Here is a 14,996-nt window from a genome sequence, read left to right on the forward strand (position 1 = left end):
GCCAAAGCATGTGGAAACTGCAGCATGTTTTAGGGGGTAAAAATTTAGGCGAGAAAATCATATATTTTCCAGTGAATTGAATACTTTTCTTGTGTAATTAGGTTGTATTCTGGAAGTGGCAGCCGTGCTGTCAACCAAACATCAGCTTTAGTTTTCCAAAATTGGTTTGGCATTTTTCCAACCCTATGACTAGCCAGGCCGTCGGATTAGATGTTGGGTGTGGTAGTGCCAGGCTACCTGCTAACAGCCTGGGTGCCAGAAACTTATTCTGTTGACAAGTTGACAAATTAACACACACACACACTCACACACACACACACAAACACACACACACACACACATTAATTGGCCCCATCTTTGAAAAGGACGCCAAGAGGAAATTACCTGTTTTTGATGCAGGGACCTTTTAAAGCAAGAAAGGTGTTAAAACCACATATCAAAAGGTAACATTATTAACTGAGTGCGGTGAAAAAAGGCATAATAACAGCTCAGATCCAAGCTAATTATTTGAATTAGTCTTCTTTTCTCCACTGAGCAAAATAGATGCCTTTTATTTTCTGCACTCAACAACAAACAGCTGAGGGCACCTTCTCACAACGCTTTAACGTTTGTATTGTATATTTCAAGGCTTCTCCATAATATAAAGGTGTCCTGATCCATGGCTTGGATCTCAGATTCATAAATCACACCAAAAAAACATTTTCATGTCACTGCTGCTTTGTTCTTTCATAAATCTTCAAAGAAGAGAAGGTACATTATTCCATTTTGAACATTTTATGGAGGCAAGCTTTTGTTTCGCAAGAAGGAACACATTAGCTAGGAAGAATGATCTGGATTGTCTGATTGGCTCATTGCCTCATTCCTCTTCTTGGTTTTACTTTTATGTGATTTGACATCTTCAGATATTTCTTCCTAAGATAAAGGTTTAAAAGGTTTGGTAAAATCATTTGGATTGGATTGGAACTGACTGGCGTTGTTGTTAGCGCAGCTGAGAACTAGTGGTTACACTTTGAGGAACTTTGGGCATGCACCTTACGTTCTGCATTCATCTACAGTGTGTTCTGGCAGTGTCAGGGTTACATTTAACAGAGGGTTACATTATCTGTTTGTTCATCAACGCAGTGATGCAGTTTCTTACCCACTCAAACACTCTGAGATGAAAAAAAATTCTCACTTTAATATCCAGTTCAAACAAACCGAGTTGTCTCATACTTTTTGTTCCAGAGGAGGACCACGTCACTGCTTGGTGTTGTCTTTTGTCTACAAAAAATTAGCAAGAATTGGAGGTCTCGTGTCAAGACAAGATTCAGGAAGAGTTGTATTTGTGATGCAGGCCTAAATAACTAATTCAGAGTAGATTCATTTGATGAGGTATTGTTTATTAGACCAACATTGTGTTGAACTTTATTGCCAATGCAGATTTCAACAATTATGTTAAAATTCTATAATTCTGTGTAGCATGAGAGAAAAAGGCATACTTTACTACATACAGTATTTGGATACCACTTGCAGGATATCTAAAGAAGCTAGCTAGTACAGGCTCTGTGTAACAAACTGAAATCCAGCCCTAATGAAGCAGTGCCTCTTCCCTGTCTGGAAATGTCCATTTACTATACCCATGATTATCACTCTTTACACTGACTGAGGATATGACAAGTAAAAGAAACGTTCTTCCTCATTATTCAAGTCCCATTTTATATTTCAGTTCACATACCAGTAAATCAGCTTAGATTCACATCCAGATTTTCTATCCTACTGACTTGTACTCAATGTGAGTAAAATATAGTGCCAAGTCAACTTAAAAACACAAGATCATTAATGTTTTTCTCTTCTGTTCCTCAGACATTTGAACAGGGAATAGCCCATATGGTGCCTGCAGTGATATGAAATATGCTTTTTACGCAGATAATTGTATAATGTGTCTTTGCCACAATATGCCTAGGTTTTTGCTAAATCAATTGCAATATGCCTTGTCCACTTTCCCTGTACGGTAGGGTGTCGGTGGTATTTCATTTTCAGGTTTTTACATGGATGAATGTTCGGTTCTGAAGTGGAGTTGTAATTTAGCTCATATTACCATTAATGAGGAAGTTAAAGGTTAAACTCAAACATGATTAAAGGTTAAAGTCTACAAGAAAATCATCTTCCTGGAAAGACATTCCACATGTCTGTTTACTCGTTAAAAGGTCCCCACTTAAAGGACTATTCATGCTCAGTTTTTTTTTTTTTTCAATCAAAGTACCCTGGTTCTGCCATAATAATAATTTATAAGTCATTACACAGTGGGGCTCGAAAGTTTGGGCACCCCAGGTAAAAAATTGTATTAATGTGCATAAAGAAGCCAAGAAAAGATGGAAAAATATCCAAAAGGCATCAAATGACAGTTTAGACCTTTGTTTGTAACTATACACTCACCCATACGTCAGGTGACATTCCAGGATTTTTTAAGTGGGATGGCATAGCAGGGACCAATAATCAGTCAGGTAGGGGCAAAGAACATTTTGGATAGTCATCATGGAAACATTTATTGGTCATGTGACAAGGGCTGGGGAGATTGTCCGAACAGGCAGCCAAGTGGCAGTCCTCTGATCCAATAGAAATCACAATTGTCAGATTCAAGACCCCTTCTAGCCCCGCCCTTGACTCTGAATCAATGAGGGTGAGCTTCCCTGGCTTTACAACATTTATACCAAGCATTACTTGAGGAAGACTCAGAGGATCAAAGATTCCAGTCTCTCAAGCTACAGACTGTTCCTGCACGCTTTATCAGCTGAATGGCTTAAAGCTGCTGTGGACCAGCCTGTGGCTAGAGCTCCTTCCAAGGACTCCATCACGAAAAAAGTAATGCAGTTTCAAGTTCAGTTTCAACAGAATTATCTCCCAGTTGAGATTCTGTTGTGCTGTAATGTTCTATTGTATTGCAACTGTATTACAGATGAGCGATGCTGATTTGCATCTTATTTAAAGAAAAGTCTAAAAAGGCACAGTGCCGGGGCGCCGGGATAGCTCAGTTGGTAGAGAGGGCGCCCCTATATAGAGGTTAACTCCTTGACGCAACCTGAATGGGTTCGACTACGACCTGCGGCCCTTTGCTGCATGTCATTCCCCCTCTCTCTTCCCTTTAATGTCTTCAGCTATCCTGTCAAAATAAAAGCCTAAAATGTCTGAAAAAATAATCTGAAAAATAAGAAATAAAAGCACAGTGCGTGTTGAACGTTCAATGCATCATGCAGATTTGTTCAGAACCCTGTGCCACATCCATAACAGATCAGCTGGGACCTTTATGATTTGCATGTACCTGTACACAGAGGGACTGAGGACACCCTCCCCATGATTACATGGCCACTAGCCGTTTACTTTTCCTTAAAAAACACTTTTTTTAATTTAGCACTGCTTTAATTGCAGTGCAGACCCATTACTCCAAAGCCTCCTGATCTGAGCGCCCACTGTGGGTTGGGCGATACAGACCAAAAATCATATCTCAGTCTTTTTCGATTGATTGGCGATACACAAAATGTTTCTTAATATTTTCTACTAAGTGGGCTAAATGTTCAAAGTCACATGTAGAGTTTCCTACCCTGTTTTAAAATAAACAACTGCAAAATATACAAGTGAAAAAGTATTAATAAATACACTATAATAGATAAAAGCATAAAAGATAAATGCCTATCTCTGACTCTGAGAACAATCCCTCAGCTCTTTTCAACCACTGTTTTTCACGTTTTGCTTCTTTCTTGTTTTCTTTCTATATTCATTGATTGATACTGCTGTTGATTTCCTGTTTTTTTAATCATAAATGTGTATATTTTAGTTTACTCAATGAAATTTATATATGTATTTCTTCTCACATTATCATCCTTGATGCTTTAGCAATTTTATTATTTCTGACGTTCATGCCAACAAAGCAATTTGAATTGAATTGTGAGAGAGAGAGAGAGAGAAAGAGAGGCTCATAGACGAGAGTATGTTGGCCGACAGGGGCAAACGCCCTGCAACTTGAGGAAAAAAGCATTCAAATAGACAAAACACAAGCAAGTTAAGAAACCAACTTCAGTAATTTAACAACACATCATTCAACAAACGCGCTGCAAATGTAGAAACTATGCAAAAAGAAAAGCACACAAACCCCAAAAACAACTGTAACAAAAGAAAGCTGCATCCATATCACACAATGGAAGTTCTCCAGGCCTCTAGAGGGAGCGCTCAGTGGAAAGGCTTGATCTTTGCCCGGAGAGAGAGAGAGAGAGAGAGAGAGAGAGAGAGAGAGAGAGAGAGTGAGAGAGAGAGAGAGAGAGAGAGAAAGAGAGAAAGAGAGAAAGAAAACATGTTAAATCTCAGAACGTTGTGAAACGGTGTGCAACTGCCTTGAGATCACAAACTATAAATATTAAGTGTTCTCTCGTTTGGTGGGGGGGTCTCGGCTCAGGTCACAGGTACAGATCCTCAATCAGCAGATGAGTCTGTAAACTTGTGGCAATAAAATGTTTTATTACCACGAGTTTACGGACATGTCTCTCATGTCTCAAAACATTTAAAACTGCATTGGCGTATAACCTTGACGTGGTTTAAGCCACAACAAGGCTGCTGTTTTCTTAGTTTGTGTGCTTTTCTTTTAGCATCGCTTCTTTTTTGAGGTTTGTGTGCTTTTCTTATTGTATAATTTCTATATTTGCAGTGCATTTATGTATTTGGTTGTGTCGTGTGTATTTGCAGCATGTTTGCTTAATGCTGTGCATGTCTTGTCAAATTAATGAAGTTGTTTTCTTAACTTTCTTGTGATTTGTTTATTTCTGTCGGCCACTGTACGAGAGAGAGGGTACAATACTATATAATTCTCTGGTTTATATGTGTCTCAACTACACTGCAGACTGGTTTGTCTACTCGTAGAGTGACAGCAAACTCATTTGAACGGGTCCAGCGTGTGAGGAGTGTGCATCGGCAGGTCACCAGTATTACATGTGGCTCATGTATGAAATGTCTGTATTGTCATTGGGCTGGATTTTTATGAGCTATGATAATCTGATCAAGGGTCTCACATCTCACTCTCGCTTACTCACAGAACGTTACCAGCATAAAGAGTTTACAACAAATACATGTTTTCCTCTCTTGCTTAAATAAATATACATCTCTGCAAACGATTAAAAAAGGTAATCAGATGTCAGTCATGTGGACCAGGCTGTGTCTCCCATAGACATGATAAAGAGTATTATTATGTCTATGGTGTCTCCCACCATGTTGCCGGAGAGTGTGAGAGAGGGGAGACACAAACAAAATGACAGCTTTTTGGAAGACATGTATGTAATGCAACATCAAACTATATCTATAGAAACGGTATTGTGTTATCCAATATCTCGTTTGAAAGTATATTGATATACCTAAAAAATTCAACATACCGCCCAGCCGTACGCCCACAGAAGGTCGGCTTTAAACATGTTTAATGGGAGGATAACAAGCAAATAGTAATGCCTTCCATGAGTTTACACATATGTTTTCTCTACTATTAATGTTTCATTCCATAGGCCGAAAAAACTCTAGCTGCACGAGAAATACAAGAAATGTAAACAGAAATCTCCCCAGTGCGGGAGTAATAGTCTTTCTAATCTCATTTTATCTCACAAAAGGAAAGGAAAATAACCTTGACCAATACATACATTTATGATACTCTATGGGACAAAACAAGACTCTCTCTAGGTTGGTGTAGATGTTTGCTAAAGAGTATTTGTGTGTACATACACAATACACGGGCAAGTAAATAACACAGCAGGTTAGGATGACTTAAACCACACAAGTAGTCATGGATTCAAACTGGCTTCTGTTATGCTGAGCTCTGTTTGACACAGCAATAATGAAAAGGTATGCTACATCAGCGGAAAAACACTGGCTGGCTTTTTTTCAAGCAATTTAGCCCCTGGTTGTTTGGATCAATTGCTGGACTGGAACACAAGCTATGTTTCCATCCACATGTTTTAACCGAATTATGTGATGTTGAAAAATGCCTTATGGGAAAAGTAAAATTCGATGGAATTTCCTAAATAACAACTCAAACGAAATACCTCTCATAGGATTTTTATCTTGATCGATATACGGGTTATGTGATCAACGCTCGTCATTTGCCGAATAAAGAATGAATTGCGATTAAGTTTTAGGTCCTTTTGTTGTTGTAACATACCACAACACAAAGAAACATTGCAATATTGATCATGTGTTGGTGGATGGTGCGATCCATTTGGTCTAGAAAAACGTTTTTGAAATTGTTTGCTTGAATGTTGTGCGATTGAGTGCAAAAATGAATGGAAACACATTAAAATTTCTAAAACCAATTTGATATAACAAATGATTGCAAAACAGCATGCAACATCATTACGCCCAGGTTTTGGGCTGGTGTGCCACGGCAATCACTCCAGTGGTTGTCCCTCACCTCACATACCAAAAAAAAGGTTTAAACTGCTGTCTCTCAAGTAGGTTGCAAAGCAGGAAGAAAGGCCAAGGTGAGTTTTCTGCCCCTTTTTATAGCTTCTGCTTGGTGTCTGTGTCCTAGTGCTAAACGATCCACTCTGCTTTCTTTCTTAAATTTCTTTCTTTCTTTCTTTCTTTCTTTCTTTCTTTCTTTCTTTTAGAGGAGCATATTAAGGGTTATATTTTTTTAAGCTTGCAGCTATGGCAATAAACGCAGTATAGAGGAAACTACACAATGAACAACCCCAAACATGACAGATGTCTTAACTCAATGGGCTTTTAAATAAAAATGTCCACATTCGCATTGACAGATCCCAAAAGATAAGAAGAAAAATCCTGAGTTTTACCTGTTCATTTAAGCTCATAGCTCCACTGACAGATACGTGCATTGATTTCTGTGAATTTGAGGGGTCCTGGGCAGCAATCAAAATTATCGAGTAAGCGTCAACGCTGCCGGGCCACAAAATTTAACTGAAATTCATCCGACCCTCACCCCTCATTCCTCTCGCAGCGGTAAGGGTAAGGATCTCGTGCACTTAGCATGTTGTGGGACTCAAATAACACAGAGACATGAAAAACAACCAAAACATCTAGAAAGGCTTAACCATTTCCTCAACATCTGCCACCACAGCGGGTTTTGCCTCCTGTAAGCTGGCAGGGCCTTGTGCGACTGACATGAAGTGGATTTAAACCAATAGTGTGATTATAGCAGCAGCCTGACAGAGCTCGGACTTGCCAACTGTGACTATGGCTTAAAAAGACAGGCTGCTGTTTGATGATCAACCAGATGCTTCAAATGCTCTCCTACTCTTGGCCACCTTAAAGGTTCCACAGACAGGCAGACAGAAAACCACCAATTTGGTACTGAGGAATGGAGAGATAAAGACGAGCCCTGAGCTACTTTTGGAGTGTTACCATTATTTAGTTTTTCCATGTTTGGATGAATTTGTTTGCAGAGGAGTACCCCGCACACTACAATCTGCTAGTATATATCCATCACGGATAATGGCCCATAGAGGTGGTCAGTCTGTGACTAATAGGTGAGATGTGTATGAGTACAATCCCCCCCAGCCATGCATATCTGGCTGTATCCGAACAAATAATGTATACAGACTCCTCTGTTCCAGTCCACCTCTTTCATTTCCCACCCATACACTATATTGCTGAGGTAGGGAACAATTGTTCCGCTACATACTCCCTTCCTCTCTCCATTTTTCCCTTCTAATTCAATACATCTGAGAGAGTCTCCAGGGAGGGAGGATATGAATAGAGAGGTGGAGACAGTGGCTATTTTCAAATATACATCATGGCTAATGGCTGCAGTAAAGATCGTATTGGGATTAAGTCTGCAACATGAACCTTTCATATCTCTGTTGCCATAAAAAGACATATAACGTCCAACTAAGTGATGTGACAAAACAAGGTATCCTGATGAGGTTGAGGGGAATTTCTGTCTTACACAGAGTGTATTATTGCATTTGCCACTTACTGTAACACAGGAAAAAGGTCCTTTATCTTCTTAAGTTTCTTTTTAGTCGGTTTATTCTATGGCTTGTTTAATTTCACCAGTGAAAATTTACTGCATAGATATAGTTTTTATAATTATTGTTGCTATGACTAGCCGCAGATTTAAAAATATATTTTTTTAGTATTGCTCATTGATTTAAAAAAAGTGTTTTAACTGTTAACTACCATAGGTTTTAAAGTGCCCATATTATGAAACAAATCACATTTTCTGGGATTTGGGGTGTTATTTTGTGTCTCTGGTGCTGTCACACGTACACAAACTATCCGTGCTGTTTTGAGTGAGATACGGTTCCTGAATGTCCTCTGCCTTAGATTGTCTTTTTGCATCCCCTTAATTATTTCATCCAATTGATAAAGCATTGTTACTCCCAATGGCATTGTCTGACCATAACGGGGACCTTTGCTCCACCACCCTTGGCCAGCTATCTCAATGTGTGGTTAGATGCCGTTTCAATACTGCTTTACTGACAAATGAATCCTATATCACTCAGTTTATAGCAGAATTCCAGAGATTTACAGAAAGTACTGTTGGCTCTGTAGAACACCCCAGGATATAAAAGGTTTTAGTAGGAGCAATACCATACTTTTCTCCTCTAAGGCGCGCAAAGCTATGTCACTGAAACAGCAAAACCTTGAAGCTGAGTTCACCAGACTAGACTCACTGTTACAAACAATTTTTACTGACCGGATAGCTTTAGAACAATCATTGGTCAAATGAACAACATTCTGAAACAGAAGTTTGAATTTGTAATTCATAGAGCAAGATAGCACTACTACGTTCAGGGTGTTAGACCTAGACACCTTCTTGATATGAAGAGCCAGTGATTATTTTTTTAGAATTAAATCCTCAGATGGCAATATTAGAACTGACCCTGTTGACAAAAATAAATCATTTCAGACATTTCATTCCAATCTGCATGAATCTGAGGTTACTTTGGATCAATCCCACTGTGAGTCTGAATTTTATGCAACTTTTTGGGAACAGTTGGGACCTTTCCTTCTTGACATGATTAACTTCTCTATTGAAAAGGGTGAATTATCAAGGGATGTTAACACAGCCTTGATTTTCTCACTACTGAAAAAGGATAAGGATCCCACCAAGCGTTCTAGCAACTGTCCTCTGAGCCTGCTTAACACTGACGTTAAAATCTTTGCAAAGCTCCTTTGGAGTCCCATATTAGTGAACAGGATTCATAAAAACGAGATTAGCAGCAGACAATGTTAAACGTCTTCTCCACATTGTTGATGTGGCAGAGGACAGTAAGACCCCAATGTAACTTCTCTCTCTTGAAGCAATGAAAGCCTCTGACAGACTTGAGTGGCCATTTTTATGATCAGTCTTAGAGGTGATGGGCTTTGGTAACACTTTCATTGGCATGATTAAAGTTTTCTTTTTCCTAATCGTCTGCCCGAGTGTTAACCGGACACACTTCCTCCTCTTTATTTCCAGTTTCTAGATCCTCATGCCAAGGCTGCCCCTTGAGTCCTGCAGCATTTGTCCTCTCTCTAGAGCCGCAGGCTCAAGACATTTGGCATTCAATTATGGTGTCACCGACATGCATTCGCAGTATAGCATCAAGTCTCGTTATTTGCGGACAACGTTTTGGTCTTTTTAGAAAACCCATTACATTCTCTTCCTCACCTTTTATCTTTATGCAAGGAGTATTGAAGTTTACAAGGCGTTAAAATTAATTGGTCAAATTTCATTAATTTAAATGACTCTGCCCGCAATTTAACCATCTCTGACAACATCCCCATTGTTAAGCAGTTTAAATTTAAGGCACTGAGGTCTTCCCTGCTGAAATCAGATTGTTAAGCATAACTATTCTGTTTCCCTGTATTCCCTGAACAACATTTTGAAAGACATGGAAAAATGTATGGGTCTCCTCATGTCAATTCAAGCCTTTATCTCTGTGGTTAAAATTAATGTTCTACCTACAATTAATTGTGTGAGCTCTATGCTACCTCCCCTCCTGCTGGCTAAGTTACAATCAGCAGTATCTTAATTTATCTGGAAAGGCAAGCGGCCGTGACTTAAGATGTCTACTCTACAGAGGAGGAAAGTGGATGTTGGCTTTCAGTTCCCAACTTCAAACATTATTTCTGGTCCTTAGTATTGAGGCCCCTCCTCACTTGGTTGAACCCAGATGTGTCTGTTTGCTGGCTTACCTTGGAAGATGCCATGATAGAGCCTTGATCACTCTAACTTGTTCTTTTTTCTTTCACTCTAAACCGCTTCTAATAAACAGTGCCAACTACGCTTTGGCCCCATTATCTCAAGACTTGGAGATTGGCTGAAACATACTGCCATTAAGCTTGTAACTGGCACACTTTTCCCCATTATTCAATAATACAGCATTGATTGGTGGGAGGCTGATAACAGCCCCACAATGGGAACAAAGGGGAGTTTGTTGACTAAAATACAATTTTAGTGAGGTTGGCTTGTTACCATTATCTGATTTGAAGAACAAATTCAATCTACCACGTTAACTCTTTTTCCTTTTACCTTCAGTTAAGGTCGGCACCTAAGGCACACGGTGTCCCATGGCAGAGGCCTTTGCCCATTCATCCTATCCAGAAGTTATTTACTGTGCAGCCTAAAACGTGTGGTATGGTATCAAGGCTTCATCAGATCTTGGTGGTATCTGGCTGCTCTGCCCTTCCTATTGAGAGGATCTGGGCACGTGATTGCCCAGGCCTGAGTATCAATCTCGACTGGCCTGATGGATGGTCTAGCATTCCAGAAGTATCTTGCAATCCAGACCATCAGCAGATTCACTACAAGTTCATTCATAGGACATATCTCAACCTTGTAAAAAAAGAATCACTTAAAAATAAATAACAGCACTTTTTGTCCAACAAAACCACAAGGTACAGTACATATCTAGATCATCTGGGAATGTGCTCCCGTTTTTGGACCAGGGACGGGTTCTTCATCTCAGTGTATTGTTTGTCACTGGTAATTTCTTAAATAGGCAAAACAAAAATTTGAAAAAAAAGGTCACAAAAAACAGTATAGGTTTATTTACATGCTTGTTCTAAAGACCGCAGAAAGCTCCAGAAGTGCTATTTCCAAAGTCAATCTTCGTTCCCTCACCTAGTTGCATCTAAGAACTTGTGCCAATTCTTAACTTGTTTTGGTACATACCAGCGGAAGCTGTCCTTACTAGACAATTTGTGACTAAGCACACAATGCTTAATTTCAATTTAAGTGATTTTTATTTGCTTGAGTAAATAGTGGGGATGCAACCAGTTCTAGCAGCTTGTGCAGACAGAACCCAAACCAAAAACCTGAACATTCATTTAGAATTGGTGACTGTTACATCTTACACATGCATAAATGTATGAATTACTGGGTTATGTTTTGTAATCTTAAAGAGCATTAGCAGAAAATATAGAGCCAAGTTACCACATGAGCAGTTTAAAGATCTAGCTCTGATAAGGTGAACAGCCCGGGTTGATATACTGCCGAGGTGAGTAGTGGAATGAGCTGCAGCTGTGTAGAAGCTGTGCAGGAGTGAATGGCCACGCCCCTTGACCTGGATCCTAAAGCCACACCTCCAGCCACGGCAGGTGAAGACAACACACAACAGACAGAAACAGAGGGAAAACGTGAAGAGAACAAACACACAGGATGGGGACAAAACAGCTGTCCCATAATTGTTGATAATTGAATTCATGTTATTTCCAGAGATATGTGTAATCCTAAATTGTAATATGGGTTTGAGGAACTGTGTATTTTGAGGATCTGTGGCGTTTGGTTTAGGATTACACACACTGTACATGCAATTGTTGTAGATCATTCCAGAGTTGAAAAGGCAATATTGAGTTCTGCTTGCTAACATGCATACAGCACAGAGATACTGCATATCCGTAATGCTGTGTGAGTCCACCGTATCAGTGAAATTTGAGGGTTACTTAAGAAAGACCCACATAATCAACTGTAACTACATTTATGCAAATTCCATATTGTATTATTGCTCTGACATTTATGTGTTGAACCAGGTTACTAGAGTGAACGTGTCATGTATGCAAATGAGGTTGGGAAAAGAGTGGATTAGGTTAGATTCTTGTTTCCTTGTATAATCTAGTCTTGTTTTTTTTTCTTGCTGCTGTGTCTTTTGTTCCTTTTCTTTTGCTATCTAAAAAGCACTTTGTAATCTCTTTGTGGATAAATGCCTGAATAGTCAATTCACGTGTCAAAGTGTCAGAATTAAGGGAGAAAATGTGCAGCATCCAATCAGCATGCAATTTTTAGCGCTGCATGCTGCTGTGATCAACAACTGAGAGAAAAATTGTTGTAGAAACACAAAAGCTGTCAAAGAAAGGCTGGACCCTCCCACAGATTTATTGGCCAAGCTTATAGAAAGTGCAGCTTTCCCCATAGGGATTACATTTCAGCCCCATTTCCCCTCCTAATCTGGTCATTAGTCAAGGTTTGTGAGGACATGGAACATCCTCCACATTTCCAGGGCGTTCCTGCTGCACGTCGTAAATACAACAACTTGTTGAGCAACATTTTCAGAACAAAAGATCCATTCTTTAGTAAACAGCTTTTAGAAATAAGATATATGAGAGTAGGTAGTAAAGCTAGAATGGATTTCAGAGATCTTTTTAGGACAGAGCAGACACGTTCCAAAACGCTTGGTGATAAAAACTAATTCATGAACCCTGTCGGTATAAGTTGTTACCTTTGACATCTAAATTATTTCTACAAGGTCAGCACATCTACCTTCCACACCCAACTTCCTAATATAAGATCAAACTCTTGGTTCTTACTTTCTTTGTGGGGTACTCTAATATTGAAAACTGCACAAAGTTTAATGGCAACATTCCTTTGGGCTCGGTAGTACAGTGTGAGACTGTCCGCCCCTGAAAAATGAGCCCATAGGTTGTTTGTACATTCAGCTTATTACGTCCCATATGTACGTTAATTGTGATTTGACAACTTCTAATGGCCATAATAATTATGATGGGAGCAAAGCAGGAAGTCTTGTAACGTGGAATGAAGACTGAGGAAGTCTGTTTAGTTTAGGGGTGGTGGTAGTGTTGGGGTAGATGGGTCAAAGAAACTACACTTTGGATCAGAAGAGTGCCTTGTTTGAAACTAAAAGTCAATGTTGAGTTATTTCAACTTCATAACAATCATGTCTACATCAGGTTCTAGGTGAAATGCATAATTACGTCATGTACTTATGTACGGAAGGGATATAACACAAGACATCGTCTTATTTGAACCCAAACCACAATCTTTTCTGAAACCCTAACTAAAGTTATTTTGTTGTCTAAACATAATGCAGTAGTTTTTGTTGCCTAAAGCTGACCAAACAGTGACTGCAACATTTATGTGTGATGGCATGTTGATCTGCCGCAACCTTAGGGACGCTTATCGGAAATGCTCGTGTGGGTTGTGTTAGAGGATAGGAACAAAAATCCTATGCAGTCGTACGGGTTAGAGGACTTGTTGAGTAGGAGCCATTAATTGCTTTTTTTGTGTACTAAGATTACACTAGAGGTTTGAGGGCTGCTGCTTGACAATACTAAGAAACATTGGCAACTTTTGTACAAAAACCCAAATTAAGCATGCATCTTGACTTAGAATGTTTTCAATTACTATTGCCATGGAACTTAGTTTTGAACTTTAATTCACTCTAAATCCCTGGCTGGTGTACTGAAACAAAATGATCTTGTTTAAAAATGCTCAAAATATGCTCTGTGTTTCACAGTAATGGCTGAGTTTGTTGATGGGTGTTCACCTAAAGAAAAAGGCTTAATGAAATACTGTATATTCTTAGTCTTCTTCTAGTATTCAGTGATATTTAACCTTACGCTGATTTCTGGTCTTGCAGCATGATCGGATGTTGTCAGTTAGGTGACCTTTCCAACATTATTGGCCATTACCTCACTTATAAAGGACCATACCACGATTTAGCATCACCTGTTCATCAGTGTCTAACAGGGAGCACTTAAATCACCAATGTGGGTTTGAGATTGTATTAGCTATGTTCACGCTTGGTCATTGTGGCTCCCTCAGTTCCTCTTACAGTCTCTTTGCCTCTCACCGCACAAAGAGAAAGAAGCAGCTTTCCTTGGTGCAGGGTTGTAGCATGAGTATGCAACCGCCGTTGTTTATAATGTGAATACAACTCCTGCTTTTATTGATTCTGTCAGAAGGATGAGCCCGTTGGGTTTTTCTGATGTTTATGCAGGAGAATGGTGATGCTTGCTAAGTGGAAAAGAGACAAGTAATCAATAGGCAAGGTGAGGGGAAAGCTAGGCATTTCTTAGTTCAGGACGAGTTTTCAAATTTCAGTTTTTCTTTTCTTTTGTTACACTTTAGGGGCTGAGTGGGCAGCAGCCCTTTCCTCACTTTTCCCTGTGCAGCTGGAGGTCTTCTTTAGTTCAAGACTGTTGTATGGAGAGAGCCTGGGGTGAATTTTAAATGCATTGTACATACACTCTTTTCAAAAGCCTCAAAATCGAAAAACTATTTCCCTCATGTACTTTGCATATTTAATAATTTTTTTTTTTACTGATTTAGACTACTGTATGCGCAATTGACACTGAAAAGCACAGTGGGGATGATAGACAATTATTAGGCAATTTGAAATTTCACAATCCAGTACAGTTTCTCACATTAGTTTTTACACACTGAAGCTCAATGTTGACCTCGTGTGACAAAGTAATCTCCACTCATAACCCACACACTAACGTTTTAACTGCATAAACTTGTTGTTCCGTTTACAAGGAGATGGGTGTTTCTCATATTTTATCAACAGCACATCAAAACCTCTAAAATTGCTGTTTACCATTAGGTTGTCCATTCGTCTTCATTTGAAGGAAAGTTGATTTTAAAAATGTTGCCAAATAGTAAAAAGAATAACTACTGTTGGAATCCAGCAGGTGAAAACAAAAGAAGTTAGTAGCGTCAGAAGTTAGAAGTTAGTTAGTTAGAGGACCTCGGAAATGTTTGAAAAAGTTCACACTGCTGGCAACGTAGTGTCATTAAAGCA

At 39.3% G+C, this 14,996-nt stretch overlaps 1 long non-coding RNA gene across 1 annotated transcript in view; it reads right to left on the reverse strand.

The window, feature by feature from the left end:
- Positions 1 to 14,453, reverse strand: part of LOC117952833 — a 24,194-nt gene extending 9,741 nt beyond the window's left edge. Inside the window, exons 1-2 of the long non-coding RNA XR_004658516.1 lie at positions 14,443 to 14,453; positions 13,885 to 13,888 (exon numbers count right to left, since the gene is read on the reverse strand). This is a non-coding gene — a long non-coding RNA (uncharacterized LOC117952833). The remainder of the gene's footprint in view (positions 1 to 13,884; positions 13,889 to 14,442) is intronic.
- Positions 14,454 to 14,996: the final 543 nt, after the last annotated feature.

This window comes from Etheostoma cragini, chromosome 11 (genome assembly GCF_013103735.1).
Source record: "Etheostoma cragini isolate CJK2018 chromosome 11, CSU_Ecrag_1.0, whole genome shotgun sequence".
NCBI classification, from domain to species: Eukaryota; Metazoa; Chordata; class Actinopteri; order Perciformes; family Percidae; genus Etheostoma; species Etheostoma cragini.